The 14994-nt window shown below is 41.5% G+C and overlaps 1 protein-coding gene across 10 annotated transcripts in view; it reads left to right on the top strand.

Annotated features, from left to right (window-relative positions):
- The first annotated feature begins 3138 nt into the window (after positions 1-3138).
- The window catches only part of GBF1 (golgi brefeldin A resistant guanine nucleotide exchange factor 1), a 124183-nt gene continuing 112327 nt past the window's right edge, over positions 3139-14994 (top strand). For 9 of the 10 annotated variants that reach the window (XM_024555694.3, XM_024555692.3, XM_024555693.3 and 6 more), the window contains exon 1: positions 3139-3397. The gene's annotated coding sequence lies outside the window, so the exon portion shown is untranslated. Of the gene's footprint in view, positions 3398-9517; positions 9571-14994 lie in introns of all 10 variants that reach the window. The other variant, XM_045191392.2, reaches the window with a different exon arrangement.

Below are 14994 nucleotides of genomic sequence, written 5' to 3'. Positions count from 1 at the left end.
AGCAAGAATGCTTTGGCAGAGCCAAACAGTAGGACGTAGGGTGGATTCTGTAGCCCCACCGAGCCTGGGCCCTCCAGCGGAGAGGTGGAGCCAGGCCGCCACCCCGAGAGAAGTGGAGCTGTGCCGGGGATAGGGCTGCCGGGGTGCCAGGTGGGGTGGCGCACGGGCAGAGAGAGGCCGCCGTTTTTCAGAGCTCAGACTTCGTTGCCGCTCAAGTTTCGGCGATTTTCTCCACTTGTCGCTGTCTGTCTCTCTGCCCTTCTGTGTCTGCTCCAATCCTCCCACGTCTCGCCTTTCTTTCCTTCCTCTTTTTTCTCCTCCACCGCTTTGCTCCTGTTGTTCGTCCCTCTCCTCCCTCCTCTGCCACTTTGAAACACTAGTGTCTCTTTCTTTCAGCTCCTCTTTTCCCTCACATCTTTCTCTCCTTTCTCTTCTTGGCTATCTCCCGCCCTCTCCCTGCTTTTTCTTTCCTCTAAGGAAAGCGGCTTCGTGGAGAAAGCAGAGTTTGGAATGAAACAAACCAAAGCATCATTGTAACCCTGCTACCAAGCACACCATCACTGGGTGACCTTGGAGAAGTAACTATCACCCCTTGGCCTCCACCCATCCCCAAAAGTTAAAGGAGGCCCTCACTGAATCTCAGGGCTTGGACTGGGCACTCTTCAGAGGCCTGGGCAGTTCACTTGTCAGTCTGCACTTTTGGCTTGCCCAGGCTGTGCTCTTCCAGCCTTAACAGGGCTAGCTTCTCCTTGGTGATACCAGGTTCAGTTCTGTGAGCAAGGTGTGGCCTTGGTGCATGCTAGTTAGGGAGTTGCAAGGAATAGGACAGATGTCCCAAGGAACATATGGAGTCAGGTTGGGTTGTTTGGGTGCCCCTGAGGGCCCTAAGCCCTGTCACACAATATGCTCCTAAGATAAATCTGACCAGTAATGTCTCTTCTTAAAACCCTTCAATGGCTCCTGAGCCCTCAGGATAAAGGCCAAGCTCCCTTGTCTGGCATACAGGACTTTTAGGATCTGACTCGGTCTTAATCTCCAATCTCCTAGTAGATTCCTGCACACCTCTGGCCTTTCTTCTGACAGTAACATATTTCCAGCTAGTCTTCATCTTGTCAATTCCTAATCATCCTCTTAAGCTCCACTCAGGCCTCATTTTCTCTGGGAAGCTGTTCCTGAACTCCCAATTTAGCCAGATGGCTAGCCTCTTGTTCCCACAACTCTCCTGTACATACCCTCTATACTGAAGTGACCAGCTTATATGTTGTCCCCTATGATGCTAAGATTTAGGAGGGCAAGTACCATGTCTCCCCCCCCGCCCCCGCCATGTGTCTAATAATGTAGGAACTCTATATTGAAATCTAAGAGGGAGATGTTCTACCTGGTAAGTAAGTTAAGATGGAGGTTAGGAGGGGCTAGGACATTGTCATTTCTCTCCTCCTCATCTCTAACACACAATCCCATTCATGTTTTTAGGCTGGCTAGTTTTTGGAAGTATGTGGGAATGGAAACGGGGGGAGTAGGGAGTTTTGGCTCACTTGGAGGATTTTCCAATTTTTGGCTGTTTAGACCTCTTAATCTGATATAGGCCCAAGAGACCAAATCCCAATTTTCAGATGAAAGTGGATAATGGCTCAGATGTACGTGGAAAGAAGTGGTATGGTGGTTGTATCTTCTTCTCCTCTCTCTGAGTGAAAGAGGCCAGATCCTCAGTTGGACTCAGAGATCAGGAGCCTAATGTATAGGTGCAGGGAGTGCTAAGGAGTTCTGCAGGTCTGATGTAAGGTCTGATGAGTTCTTCTAATTAGAGAATCCTGGCACATGGATGGTCTTTGGATGTCTGGTTTTGAGACTACATTTGTATGGGGTTAGGTATAGCACTTCCCTGGATTTGGATCATCCACAAATGGGAGGAAATGGGAAGAGAGTTTCTATGTTTTTTTCACTGTTTCCCTGTCGTCTCTTCAGGTCTGCAGGGAATCCTGGGCTCTATTCCAGAAAACAGGCAGGAAATTTCACCAGTCAATCTGCAAGGAGAAAACCCATCCCCCTGTCCTTTTCCTACACATTCTCACTTCTAGGTAATTGTAAATATCCTAGAAACCTCTATCATGTCTTGCAGGAGGAGAGGCACCTGGAGAGTGAAGACTGAGGTGGGCATCTAGCCTTTAGGCTTCTTAGTATTTCTAACAGGGAAGGCTTCAGCTTCCTGTCACTAGTGACGTGGACTAACCTGTGTGATTAGCTTTGTTCCGGGTAGGTAAAGCGTGTCCAAGGCTTAGTATGAGAGGCAGAGCTGGGAGTTACAACCTGATAGACTAGGGCATAAGAGATAGTGAAAGGCAGTGAAAATGAAAAGTGAACTGGGGGTGAGGACACCTGGGTTAGTCTCTCTGCTCTGCCAGTAAATAGTAAACGTGGGGTCCATCTTTCCACTCTTGGACTCAGTCTCCTGCGCTGTAAAACAAAGAGACCTGAATTAGATACTCAAGGTTTCTGCCACCTCTCAGTTTTTCTATTTCTGCATAATAGGGATAGGGTACAAGACACAGAAACAGAGTTGGAATGGAACAAACACGTCTATGAAAAGCCAGACAGGACAGTGGGGAGAGTGGGTAAGGGAAGGATGGAATAAATTGTGGGACTGGGCCTAGGATGGAGGGAACCCAGTAGCTGCCTCGTGTTGAAATGTTCCCTTAAAGGGCACGATTTTGGTCTAGGTGACTTTGATAGAGGGTGTCCTGGGCAGGGCAGAGAAAAGGGAGTAGAGTCGCCCGCTCAGGGTCTCAAAATGTACCCCGCCCCCTTTCCAGCAAATCGTAGCTTTCCTCCCCATAATGCCCAGCAGATACTGCCAAATTGCATTGCAACCGAACTCTAGCTAACTCCACCTCTCCAACCGCCCAGCACAATCTCTCCTCGTTTATTGGCTTTTATTATTGTCACTCAGAAAGTCCTTGTATCCATTGGTTGTCTCCTACCTACACTTTTCTTTCGCTTGTAATCGCACCTCTTTCGGCACAACCCACCTCTCGAAGCCAATTTTCTTTCTTCGATTGGATAGCTGGAATGCCACTTTTCACGGTGCAAAGTTGTGATTGGCTGTGCGCGGCAGGGCTCGCGCAGTTACCAGGCAGCGGGATAGACTGAGGCTAGTTACCACGTCAGTGAGCTGACAGGGAAGGTACCCGGCTCCACCACCCGTTCCGGCTGACTCTTTCCCGGCGCTGTGCGGCCCCTGACTACAGCCTCAACTTTCAGGAAAAAGGGTTATTTCCTCTTTCCCATCTGCCATCACAGCCGGGAGAGCTGCTGGGAGACGCCTTCGGGGCTCGGGCTGGACATGAGCAGCGGCTGCCGGTCCTGGGACTAGGCCCCGCCATTTTGGATCCGCTGACAGGTCAGCTAAGTCTCTTCTTAGAGTTCCAGGGTCGTGAAGGCCGCCCTGACTTCGTGGTAGGGAGTAAAGGGAGGAGGACCTTTAAGTTGGACGAGCTGGGGTGGGTTAAGCGCGCAGCGGCAGGATTCAGACGAGGGAGAGATTGTTGTGGAAAGGCAACTGGGAGGAATGTAGGGGCAAAGGTCAGGCCCCTTCCGCAGGTGGGGCGACTTAAGCTCTGATTTCTGATCCCTTGCAGATGCCCAAATCCTTTTTTTGTGTTCCCAGACTTAGCCTAGCCTTTAGCTCCTCCCTTCCTGAGCTTTTTGCACTCTAAAGAGCATTGTGCAATATCTGCTTTTCAGGATTGATTTTTAGACCTTAGATGTGAAAGTCTCTTCAGATTGTGTACAGCGTCCACTTCTGTGTGACTGCCACATTAACACAGCCAAACTGCTTCATTAATATTGGGTGATGAACTTTGCAACCTAGACCCCGGTGGTGGGGAGAGGTGTGCAAGGATTGAGGCCAGCAGTGTGGGGACCTGGGCTCTGAGAGGCTTTCTTCCTGTAGGGCAGCTCAGATGCCAGTCTGGATCTGTGTATGAGCTCTGGGTCTGTCTTCTGAGCTTGTTTCTTCTTTCACACAATCTGTTTTCAGATATTGTCTCCTGGTGTATATTTTGGTTGGCATTTTTCCCCCCATGTCTTTTCTTCACTTGGCCTAAAGAGATGAGGGTCAGTCATAAGGAAGTCACTCTTTAATGACATATTCGGTGGAAAGCAGAGTGGGATTTGAAGAGTGGTGAAGTTTAGTGCTGTTGGCCTATTATTTTTAGTGGGTAAGAAGAGTCATAAGAGATGTTCAGGCAGTTTAAAAGTGTAGGGTCAGGAGCAGAGTGAATGATGGAACATAACCCCAAAAAGTATAGTTTATGGCACTGTGATGACATTTAATAAATTACTGTATTGTAAACCTTAAAGTACCCCAAGGGTAAAGAGTGACTTTAGAAATGAGGAATAGTGTAGATAGTGTTTTTAAATGCACAACATAAAAATGTGTATGCCTTTTTAAAAAATTCTTTTATTTATTGATTTTAGAGAGAAAGCGAGAAACATCAATTTGTTGTTCCACTTAATTATGCATTCATTGGTTGATACTTGTATGTGCCCTGACCGGGGATTGAACCTGCAACCTTGCCATGTTGGGGACAATGTTCTAACCAACTGAGCTATCCAGCCAGGGAAGAAATTTATGCCTTTAATTCAGGTGCACAGGGCACTCCTCTGGGCCCTGTGGAGGATACAAATGAAAAGCTCTGTTTTGGGATTGCTCTGTTCAACTTACTTCTTAAAAGTAGTAGCATATACTGGTATGTGCAGTGGCCTAGTTAGAGCATGTGGTAGGGATAAAGCCGTATCAATCTAATGCCTTTCAGCATATAGTGGACACTCAGTAAATGTTATCTGTACCTAGTATTAGTATATGATCCTAAGTCGTGACATGGTTCTGCTCCTGGCAGTCAGCACTTCTGCATGGTGAGGTAGTAGTAACAAGGAGAGTCATTGTGTTAGAAGGGAAAACTATCTAGAATCTAGAGTGACTAAACTGTTTATTTCTACCTAATGCCTTCTCCCCTCCTGAAATTGTGTGTGTGTGTGTGTGTGTGTGTTGGGATAACATTTATTTATTTAAAATAATTGGGATGGAAATGGTACAGCAAATATTTGCATTTTAGGTTGATGATCTAAGTTAGAACTTTCAAAAAAGTACTTGAAAGTGGCTAATGAAATGACATAGCCCAGGAAGTATCTAGGTGTGATGGGGCAGCCCTGCTCATCTGGGTTGATATGCCCTGTTAAGCCCTGTTGAATTGATATACTTTACGTAATAGGCAATCTAGTCTTTGGGTAGATAGTGTGACCAATCCAGCATCTTTTCAGTTTGGCCTGGAGATGACTCAGGCATCAAAGATTTTCCTTTTTTTTACTTAAAAAAAGGCATTTGCTAGATAGGAATAGTTCTTCACCACTAACCCCCACCCTGACCCCAAATCAGAAAATTTGTACTTTTTCAAGACTTGTGTTCAAGCTTTTTTTAAAGGTGGCTGGTAGACTGTATGTTCTAGTCTTAAAGTGATGCTCATTGGCACAGTGGGAACTCAGGTTGCAGACACTTCTCCTTATGAGTAGCTGGGCACCAATCCTAGTTCACCTTGTAGATCTCAGAGTTCCACTGCTATTTCACTTTCTTGTGTTCCAGAAGGCAGCATGACTGCCACTTTTAGGTAATAACTTCATTGATAAAGTACTTAGACTAGCTACTGTGGGCAGCTAGAGTGGAAAAAGACACAGCTCCTTCTTTTGAGGAGACCCACAATATTTATACAGTACTCAGTGGAAGGATTATTCTAGCCTCTGTACACCACTTCTGTTGCTTGATCACAGTCTGTTCCTGTAGCTTGGTGTGACAAATTAGAATGATGCTGTTGGGTTATTGGCATAGTTGAGTTGAAGGAGAGGGAAGGTTAATTTACCCTCAGGTTAGAAGAGCTGTGTGAGTGTAATTGGCAGCTGTTTAGCAATTATTGTTCCTCTTTTCTGTCAGTATGTCCAACAGTAATTGTTTAATTAAATGAAAATATAATAGAGCAGTGTGCGGATTTGAAGTCCCAATTGTAGTGGAAGTGATCATGGGAATAATGATTTGTTGCTACTATATAAACCAGGAGTACAAACTTAAATGCCTGAGTATCAGGCAGGTAAATGACTGAAGTGAGCCAGGTGAGAATGTATTAGGATGTAATGGGGACTGTAGTACTGGAATGTGGACACAATATACCCAGTTTTCCTGTTTTTGAGAAGAAATTGGGAATTCAGATCATTGGGTTTGAAACTGTTGGCAACTAGTTACCTTTTTAAAAAACCTTTGCAGGTGGAACAAAATATGTCTGTGGACTGGATTCTGCCCCATGACAGTGGATGATGACCCCAATATACAAGATGGGCAGGACTTAGGAGACTGCAGTTCTCGTTATACACTCAATCAGACTAACTTGTTATCTTTATCCTACTGTGCTACTGTTACCCTTATACCTTGGGTACCCTGGTGCTTAACAGTTGAGTGAGAGAAGCCTTGTTTTATTTTTCATCTTCTACCTGGCAGAGGGGTTATCTTTGAACAGTTTTCCCCATATCTTACTGGCTCACCTTGCAATACAGTTCTTGGGATAAACTCAGAGTCTCCAGAAGGGGAAGGTGCCTGGCAGAGCTGAGGTACATTGGTCACCTGATTATCAGGTTTGGGAGGATTTTCCAGTCCTGTTCTCTCAGGGCACCAGCTTTTTTCCTGGTTTGACTTTCTCTTTCCTCACCCTTTGTGTAAATTTCTTGAGCCCAGTAAATTTACTTGTGCAGTAATTCTTGGTTACTTTCAATAAAGCACCACTATGGTGTGTTCCTCAGCCAGCTCTGGAAACCTTGTATACTCTGCATCTTTAGTGCTCCTCTGTTATATCTGAGAAATGGAGTGAAGAAAAACCTTGGAAGGGCTAGTTGAGGGTTGTTTAGCTCCCTGGTACCTTTTACCCTCTCAGAAACCCATCAGTGTTCTCCTGGTTTGCAGAGCTCTGTACTAGACACAAAATTGCATGAAAAAGGAAAAAAAACCCCTGAGTCTTTACCTTTGGAGAATCTAATGTCTAATTTGTTAAGCACAGCTTTTACAAGCAGTTAAGGAAAAAAATAGCCTAAATAATGGTGTACTAATGACAGCTAGAACCAAAGAAAATAATATAGAAACATATATGAAGAATTGACAATTACATAAATAATTATATACAGGGTTGGCACAAATAATGCCCTTGTTTTTATTACAAAATCTTTAATATGCCCTGGCTGGTGTGGCTCAGTGGGTTGAGCACTGGCTTGTGAACCAAAGGGTTGCTGGTTCAATTCCCAGTCAGGGTACATGCCTGGGTTGCAGGCCAGGTCCCCCAGTGGGGGCCACGTGAGAGGCAACCACACATTGATGTTTCTCTCCCTCTCTTTTTTTCTACCTTCCCCTCTCTCTAAAAATAAGTTTAAAAATCTTAAAAGAATAAGTAAAAATACTATTTAAAAATAAATAAATAAAAAGACAGAACTTTTGATAGTCTATTTTATATATACAAAGAATACAAGGTCTGTTCAGAAATTATCCAGTCATGTAATATGAAAAATAGAGACATTTGCTGCAGAAGATGCCAGATACAAGAAATATTGTATATAGGACAGTGATACCTCAGTCCCCTTCAAAGTAGACACCTTAGGACCTCACACAGTTTTCCCTATCTCCATGCGCTGCCCTGTCATATTTTCTTGAATCTCACTGGTGGTCTGAAATCTCTTCCTTTTCAAAGGTGATTTTACTTTTGGGAAAAGCCAGAAGTCTCAGGGTGACAAATCTGGGCTGTAGGGGAGCTGAGTCACCTGGGTGATTTGGTGTTTTGCCAAAAAACTCTGCATGAGACGTGATGCATTAGAAGGCGCAGTGTCGTGATGAAGCTACCAATCACTAGTTGCCCATAGCTGCGACCTTCTGAATGAATCGTCTGAATAGTTTCCACTGAAGAATGTTCAAGCTTAGTGCAAAATTTGATGCAGATTTGTTACTCCACTCAGTCATTTTGAATGTGATACCACATAATACACAGACTCACTCAATGGCATCTACGGCCCCCACTGACTAGTACAGTGAAGTCATCATTGTTCACACATGGGCATTGCAGTCCACTCTCCTTGACAGCAGGTTATATTGATGTTGCACAAACCATTCTTGTTATATTAACAAAGGCTGGACTTTTTCTGGACAGACCTTGTATATAGAGCATACATGGGGCATCAATATCCTCCACCCAGCTTAAAAAACATCACCCAAACTGAAGCCACCTGTATGCCCTTTCCTGACAGTCACACCCCTCTCCCCCGGCCACTATTCTAAATTTTTTGTGAGTTTTGCTGGGGTATAGTCTTGGTGGTGTGATTGCTGAAATGTAGGATATGAAGTTCTTCAACTTTGCAAGATAATTCCAAATTATTATCCATGAGTTACATCAAAATTTATGTACTTACCAGCCACTTGGTCTGCATTTTTACCAATTTTTAGTACTGTCAGATTAAAATTTTTATGCTATTTTGGGAGTGTAAAATGGTATCTCATTATAATCTTATTTTATAACTTGATTATTAATGAAGCTCATAATCTTTTAATTTTTTGCTGTTTGTATTTCCTTATTCTGTAAAATGCCTATTCATGTCTCTTGACAGCTTTGGGGGGGATTTATATATCCTTTTTTTCTTTAAGATTTTATTTATTTATTTTTAGAGAGAGGGGAACAGAGGGAGAAAGAGAGGGAGAGAAACATCAATGTGTGGTTGCCTCTCATGCACCCACAACTGGGGATCTGGCCCTCAACCAAGGCATGTGCCCTGACTGGGAATTGAACTGGCGATCCTTTGGTTCGCAGGCCAGCGTTCAATCCACTGAGCCACACCAGCCAGGGCTATATATCTATTCTTGTAGTTTAGTAGAAGTTATTTTATATTATGAATATTTCTTCTGTATTAGTGGTATGTGTTACAGATACTTTATCCCAGTTTGTAATTTATCTTTTCCCTCTTTTTTATGGTGTCTTTTGGATAAGTGTCTTTAATTTTTTTAAAAAAATCCTCACCTGAGGATATGTTTGTTGATTTGAGAGAGAGGAGGAAAAAAAGAAACATTGATGTGACAGAGAAATATTGATTGGTTGTGCACTGGAGATTGAACCATAACCTGGGTATGCGCCCTGACCAGGGATTGAACCCATAACCTTTTAGTGTATAGGACCAGCCAGCTGAGCCTCCAGCCAGAACTAAATATCTTTAATTTTAACGTGGCTTAATTTACCATTTTTTTAAATGGGTTGTGTTTTTTGTGTCCTGTTTAGGTACTTTTCCCCTATGCTGAGATTATGAAAATGTTTTTACATATTATCTTCTAAAAGTTTTCAAGTTTTGTTTTTTTTACATTCAAGTTTTTAATTCATTTGAAATAGAATTTTTGGTATTCCATGAAGTAAGGATCCACTTTATTGTTTCTGTTTCTCCTGCTTTTGTTTAGATCTAGAGGGAGTTGCCAGTTGATATAGTGACTCCTCTTTGGATCCTCTTGGGGTGAGTAACTGGGATGCTGCAAAGCATCATTCTGAGTGCTACAGATCCAGCTTTAAACAGACAGGTCTTTCAAATGATACAGGAGTATGTTGCTCAGAGTCTCTGGGTCAGTGGCTTTAACTGACCGGGGGATGTTAGTGTGTTTTTCCTGGTTGTTCCTTCTCATGTTATTTCTGATACAAGATAAACCTTAAGTTCTTTTCTGCCACACTTATATGTGGTTTTCACAGGTCTTTGTGACCGTGTGACAAGGGGTTCTGAGCCATCAGGTACCCGACAGCAAGTGGTACATCAGAGCTTCCCATTTGAAGCTCAAGAACTGATTCCTTTGGAAGATTCCCTGGGTGAAGAGACAAATTCTCAGAGGCTGGAGGGAGATTAGGCAACTCTGCATAGTCTTTGAAAATAATTACTTTTTTATTCCCTAGATGTTTTTTTTTTCCTAAGAAAAGAAGTTTAAGACAATATTTTTTTGCTTAGATATTTGCCAGCTTAGAAAGTTGTTAGCTTTTGGTGCCTAATGAATTTTGATCAAATGTTAGGTTGATTATTTCATTTGGAATCCCAGTTCAAAATTTATCTCCTCCAGGAAACTTCCCAAATAGCATGTAGATTCTACTAGTTATCAATTAGTCCCATTAACACTTTGTTTGCAATTTGTAGTACAGCGTTGTTGTTTACTTGTTGCTGTTGTTTTTCAATATTGGTGTTTTCTCTCATTCTTTTACTTCTTTGAAAGAGAAATTAAGTATTCTTATTTTATAATTCCCTTTCTAGGCCCCCTGAAATATTTTTACAATGAAGTACAATGGTAGGTATTCTGGGAGCCTTGTCTTGTGCAAAATATGCAAATGGAGTAATAACCTTATATTGAAGGACTTCCATAATTTGCACCCCCTCCCCTTGCTATTCTAGTTTTACCTCCAGTTACTTCCTTAGGAATAATGTTCCAGCCAGTCTGGAATAATCATGATCCCCTAAATACACACTGAATTTTCCTACCTGTAAGCCTTTACTCATGCCATTCTCTCCTTATAATTTTGACTTCCTGAATCCTGTGTTTCAGATGCCTTTCTAGGGCTTCTGCCAGAAATAATATTCTTTGCTTCACTCCTGTAACACTATGTGTCACTCATGCATTGGTATTACAAAGTTTGTATGTATATTTATGTGATTAATCTACTAGATTATAAATTCCTTGTGGGTTGGTCACAATACAGGGACAATTCTATATGACTGCCTAGCATTTTGCTTAGCATGAGCTAAGGAATGTCCAATTGACTGAAGTAAATGTTATTTAATTAACTTTGCTGCTTTTAATCATTTATGGATGGAATAATGCAACTACTTTTCTAAAGAGACTGCTCATTTTAAAAAATAAGCTAATTGAAATTTAAAAATAGGTAGTAGGTAATATATGTATGTGACACAAAATTCAAAAGGTACAAAATATACAGAGAAAAGTAAGTCTTCCTATCACCTGTTCTGTAGTTCCCTAGTTCTTTTTTTTTTTTTTTAAGATTTTATTTATTTTATTTTTAAACAGAGGGGAAGAGAGAGAACGAGAGGGAGAGAAACATCAATGTGTGGTTGCTTCTCACGTGCCCCCATGAGGGACCTGGCCCACAACCCAGGCATGTGCCCTGATTGGGAATCAAAATGGCAACCCTTTGGTTCGCAGGCCAGTGCTCAATCCACTGTGCTACACCAGCCAGGGTCCCTTTTCTTTTCTCTGGAGGCAACTGCTGAGTTTCTTAAAAATCCTTCCAGAGATGTAGAGCATACTCATCTTGCCTAAATAATTTAAGGAAGGAGGGATACTAGAGGTTTTATCTTTACTGATGCTTTTAATTATTTTCAAATTTCTTTTTCTTCTTGGTTTCCCTCCTCCTCAGAAGAAAAGTTTTATATTCTCATCTTTGAATCTTCTCAGGAAGAGAACATTGTTGTGTGTCTAGACCATTTGGAAAGCAGATTGTTTTCTAAGACTAAGCTAGTAATTTATTTAAATTGTCATTAAAATAAATTTTGTCTTGCCTTAGCCCAGTGGCTCAGTCGGTTGGAGCATCATCCTGTACATCAAAGGGTTGTGGGGTTCAGTTCCCTGATCAGGGCACATACCTGGATTGCGGGTTTGATTCCTGGTCAGGGCATGTGCGGGAGGCAGCCAATTGATGTTTCTCTCACATTGATGTTTCTCTCTCTCTCTCAAATTGATATAACATGTCCTCAGGTGAGGATTAAAATAAATAAATGAATAAAATAAGTGTTGCCTTATGTTGGATTCCTTTATGGATTGGGGGATGTGTTATGGGCCTGGACAAAATTTGTACCAGTTCTTTTTCCCTTTATTATAGTGTTTTTCATATTTCTCACTTTCTGGGGGCCCTGTCTTGTGCAAAATATGTGAATGGAGCTACTTGCAGGGTTAATTTTTTTAAAAGATTTTATTTATTTATTTTTAGAGAGAGGGAAGGGATGGAGAAAGAGAGGGAGAGAAGCATCAGTGTATGATTGCCTCTTGTGTGCCCTCCACGAGGGACCCTGCCAGCAACCCAGGCACGTGCCCTGACTGGGAATCAAACTGGTGACTCTTTGGTGGCAGGCCAGCATTCAATCCACTGAGCCACACCAGCCAGGGCAGGATTCATTTTTTTTCTCTATGTCTCTGGTTCAGTTTTCTTTTAGATTCCACTAAACTCTATAAATGCCTTATGGGCAGAAATGTACAGTAATACATTCTGGTAAAAAAATTAAAACGTTATAGCTCTGGCTGGTGTGGCTCAGTGGATTGGGTGCTGCCTGGCGCCTGAGAACCAAAGGGTCACTGGTTCAGTTCCCAGTCAGGGCAAGTGCCTGGGTTGCAGGCCAGCTTCCCAGTTGGGGGCACGTGAGAGGCAACCACACATTGATGTTTCTCTCCCTCTCTTTCTCCCTCCCCTCCCCTCTCTCTAAAAAATAAATAAATACAATATTTTAGAAAAAAAATGTTATAGATAAGGCTAGAATATTCTCTGATTATACCCAGATTTCAAAATACCTTCTCTAAAGATAACTATGGTGATTGAGGTTGGGGTACATTCCCCCAGACCTTTTATTCTGTGTTTATATATCTATATATACCTATATAAAGTGTATTAAGTACACTTAACAACATGGATGACTCACAAGCATAATGTTTCAAGGGAAAAGGGCAAATTGCAGAATATTTACAATATATTAGTTACATAAAGTATAAAAATACAGGATAATACTATATATTGTTTAAAGATACATACCAAGGAAGTAAAAGTATAAAACAACATAAAAGTTTAATAAACATCAGATTTAGAATAGTGGGACCTGTGAGTGAAAGAGAGGAGGATATGATTAGGGAGGACACACAGAGACTTCAGTTGTACTATTCTTAATCTGGATACTGACTATTATATTACTCTTTATATCTCACTGTATGTTAAATATTGCATTTAAAAATTTTTTTAAAAAATATTTTATTTATTTATTTATTTAGAGAGAGGGGAAGGGAAGGAGAAAGAGAGGGAGAGAAACACCAATGTGTGGTTGCCCCTCATGTGTCCCCAACTGGAGACCTGGTCTGCAACACAGGCATGTGCCCTAACTGGGAACCGAACCAGCAACCCTCTGGTTTACAAGCCCGCGCTCAATCCACTGACCTACACCAGCCAGGCTAAAAATTTTTTAAAAAAGATTTTGTTTATTTATTTTCAGACAGATAGGGAGGGAGGGAGAAAGAGGGAGAAAAACATCAAGGTGTGATTGTCTCTCATGAGCCCTCCACTGGGGACCTGGCCAGCAAACCAGACATGTGCCCTGCCTGGGAATCAAACCATTGACCCTTTGGTTCACAGGCTGGCACTCAAGCCACTGAGTCACACCAGCCAGGGCTGCATTTAAAAATTTTTATTTTATATTTCAATTTTTATTTATTGATTTGAGAGGGGGTGTTAAAGAGAGAGAAAGGAACATTGATTTGTTGTTCCACTTATTATGCATTCATTGGTTGATTCTTGCATGTACCCTGACTGGCGATCGAAACTGCAATCTTGATGTATCAAGACAATGTTCTAACCAACTGAGCTACCTGGCCAGGGCAATATTGAAAAACAAATTTTTTAAGACAAATTAAGCACAAATCAGTAGCAAAGTGTTTTTTTCTTTAAAGACTTTATTTATTTTTTTAGAGAGAGAGGAAGAGAGGGAGGAATGGAGAGAAACATTGATTGGTTGCCTCTCTCACCCCCCCACCCCAGGCACCTGGCCTGCAACCCAGGCATGTGCCTTGATTGGGAATAGAACTGATGACATTTCGGTTCTCAGGCTGGCGCTCAACCCACTGAGCCACACGAGTCAGGATAATACTGAATATTTTTAAAACTAAAAATCTAGGGAGGAGGTGACAGTGGAGGAAAAATGGGGGACATCTGCAATATTATCAACAATAAAAATAAAGAAAAAAAAAACAAATATAGCCTTTTCGGTAAGATGGGTTTGTTTTTACATTAGTGGTAACACACAATATGTCTGACTGCTCCTTCCATGTCTTACTTGTTTTGCATCCTTGGCATTCTAAAAGATGTCTTATGTGTAGTAGTTTCTGGAATTCTTTCTCTTACCCTAATGGCCATACTATTCAACTTTCCTTTAGCCAGATCTAAATGTTTGTCTAACTGTATACAAGACCACCCCCACCTTTTCTTCCCCCCTTTTTTTAAAACAAATTTTGTCCTTCTGAGGAGGGGTTCTAAATAATGGAAAGTGGTTAGTTGGTTTTACATGCTTCTAGGGTTTCTCTATACCAAGAATATATTTAAAAATATATATATATTTTTTCACCTGGGAAGAGAATTAAATCTTTTCTAAGTGCTGTTCTAGGCATGAAAGAAAATGGTAGTTAAGTGCTAATTAAGTTGGGAGCACTTAAAATACTAAAATAGTTTTTCAGCTTCTCTTCAGAAATTCATATAGAAGCCGTTTTAAAAAGAATCTACCTTTCAGTCTGCTTATTAGAGATTTCCTGCTAAAAGCAAATGAACTTGACTTTTCAGACTTTTCAAAGGTTGTGTCACTGCTGCTGTCCAGTTTTATGGAGCTGATTTGGCAGAATTGGTGTGGTCTATAAGTTGGCATTGTAACTGTGGTTCCAATCTAAGGCTATTTCTCTAACAGCCTTCATTCTTTTAACTTGAACCTTCATTATTTATTGAATGGATAGAAAAGAACAAAGGGAAGATCTGAAATATTGATAATATATCTTTAAAACACAGATATATCTGCATACCAAATGGCATCATAGGAGAGATTTTTGAGGACAATTAACTTTGAAGAATTTGACATGTTTACTAGAGATTGTTGAAGTGCCTTTGAGAAATTGTCTGGATTGATGTTTTTTGAAATATATCTTAA

This window comes from Desmodus rotundus, chromosome 4, assembly GCF_022682495.2.
Source record: "Desmodus rotundus isolate HL8 chromosome 4, HLdesRot8A.1, whole genome shotgun sequence".
NCBI lineage: Eukaryota > Metazoa > Chordata > Mammalia > Chiroptera > Phyllostomidae > Desmodus > Desmodus rotundus.
This window is presented reverse-complemented; position numbering and strand designations above follow the sequence as displayed.